The 2500-nt window shown below is 31.2% G+C and overlaps 1 protein-coding gene across 2 annotated transcripts in view; it reads left to right on the top strand.

The window, feature by feature from the left end:
* The window catches only part of LOC137627732 (serine protease inhibitor dipetalogastin-like), a 129290-nt gene that overhangs the window by 71968 nt on the left and 54822 nt on the right, over positions 1 to 2500 (top strand). The window contains exon 1 of one of the 2 annotated variants that reach the window (XM_068359007.1): positions 402 to 550. The exons of the other annotated variant lie outside the window; for it this stretch is intronic. The gene's annotated coding sequence lies outside the window, so the exon portion shown is untranslated. Of the gene's footprint in view, positions 1 to 401; positions 551 to 2500 lie in introns of those variants that run through there. 2 annotated transcript variants of the gene reach the window in all.

Raw genomic sequence — 2500 nt, 5'->3', positions numbered from 1 at the left:
CTATTCGGTGTTTGTATAGGCAATGGGAACGTGAACCGTAACCAGAGAGAAGGATTAAATGTAGTACTGCTGACCAGTCCAAGGACCCCATAACTCTTTAGCAGTAGTACCTCAACGGGTGGCTGGTGCCCTGGACAACGTACTACCTAGATGAAAGAATTCCTCCTATTTTAACTATCAAATGCAAATTAGGCATGTTTGGGAAGGGCTTCATTATGAAGAGCATGGATGCTGGACGGAGGTATATGGAATGGGGGTAATAACATAGTCAGGGGTTGGAGGTAGTAGGAGTGAGGGGTGAATAGAGATGGGGTTGTGGATCAGCAGGTGGAGGCCATCTGGAAATCCAGCGGAGGAGGAGATCCGGAGAAGAGGAATAGTCATTATGAACGGCAAATCCCTTTAGTGTTCTTCGTACGAGCGAGGTGAACGGATACACACCCCCAACGCTGTCGTGTTTGCCTGTTCCCTGCTGTACGCCACTTGGCTCGCTTCGGGTTAGATTTCATTCACCCCTGTGGCCTTACGGACGTCGTTTCTCGTACAATCGGTAGGTTATCAAATTCAAGATCCGCATACTTAGACTTTGATTAATTTAAGAGGCATTGGGATATTGTATAGAGTCTTTTAGTTATCGCGACGCTGTGACTTAGGTTTATTTGAAGTATCATGAGTATTGTAATATGATATAAATAATTGTCTATGGCATGAGGTTATCTTCACCACTTACATTAAATTAAGTATGTTATGTATGTTTGTAGTAACTCGAAACAACAATGATGTTACGAATATAATGAATTTTCATGAAGTAATCGAAAGACAGTCCAGTTCTTTTGATTGTTTTTTATTTCCAATTTTTGTATTCAGTGGAATTCCTTACAGGATAAGTATATGCTTTTTATTAATTATTAAAACCATGTGCTATTTAAACTACTTATTACTCGGAAAAAAATTAGTAAAAAACTAGCTTTTCCTCACCAGTTACAATTTTCCTACTTGTGCTGTCTTCATTCAAACCTCTTTTGGATTTCTCTTAATATATCTATGTTGGAAATTTAATATAGATACCATCACTGATACCAGTAAATCCAATGTCTGCAATATTTTATATTTTCTAATCATAACTTTCGATTGCTCTGTTCTGTGGAACACTTGTAACAGAACAGAACCTTTCAACCTCTGATGTTATCATATTGCTCACATATTTGCATGTTTATACGTGTATGAAGTAAACGGATCATAACTAATGATTTATATTTGATAATTCATTTTTTCATGATTTCTAGAGTTATTTACCTACCTCATGTTTACTATTCATTCTTTGTTTAATTCAAGGTTATAACCTGATATTTAGCCGTCTATATTCAAAAGCAAGGTTTTTTGTTTTTATATTCTTGTTTTTGTTTACTTACATTATTTCCCATTAAAGTTGGCATTTTCTTATCTTATTATTATTACTTAACTTATTATAGATCGTAAATATTAGATTTATTTGCTTATGCTATTACAAAATAGTGAAGTATAAAACGTAATATATACGTAAAAGTGAAAGGAAGAGGACTGACTGACACTGCAGTCCGTTGGGCTGTAGTGAAAGTTAATGTGGCTTTTCCCCAATACTGGGAAAACTCCCCTTTAGAATATTCAAATATTAACGCTCGTGGAAATAGTAAAAGAAAAACAACAGTAAAGAGTTCACCAAAGAACAATCATATATAACAAGAGTTCACAAACCCTGGAAGATATATTTGTTAATTGTAAGATAGTGATAAAGTAACTCTTACTAAGTAACCATTGCAATGACCTAATAATTGTTTAAAAAGTAGCATTGTAAGCTCCAATTACTTTTTTTCTTATGTAATTTATTTTCTATCGTGTGATTTTTATAGTTTTATTCTTCTGTTCATCAGGAAGTAATATGTAGGATATACAACTAAGTAGTAGTTTCACATATAGAGCTTAGCCGTGTTCTTATAACTAGATTTTCTATAACACTCTTTATTCAGAGTTTGTAAGTAATTTTCAACATTATATATAAGTATATATACCCCCATATGAGAAGAAACCTCAATAGAATTAAAATCGCAGATTTTCAAATATTGAGAAGGTTGGAGCGACAAGAACCTGCTCATGGTTACTACAGAGACTATAGTAGACAATAGTCGTGTTCTTATTCATTCATCTATTCATTCTTATAACCTGAATAAAAAATTATATATATACATATATATATATATATATATATATATATATATATATATATATATATATATATATATATATACACATATATACATGTGTGTGTGTAATGCATATATATATATCACATATAGGCTATATAATGCATAAATGTATATATATATGTATATGTATATATATTATACATATATATATATATATATATATATATATATATATATATATATATATATATTTATATATATATATATATTTGTTTCTATATATATATGTGTATATATATATATATATATATATATAT

This window comes from Palaemon carinicauda, chromosome 35 (assembly GCF_036898095.1).
Source record: "Palaemon carinicauda isolate YSFRI2023 chromosome 35, ASM3689809v2, whole genome shotgun sequence".
NCBI lineage: Eukaryota > Metazoa > Arthropoda > Malacostraca > Decapoda > Palaemonidae > Palaemon > Palaemon carinicauda.
Note: the sequence above shows the minus strand (reverse complement) of the source record. Positions and strands in the feature narration are given on the sequence as shown.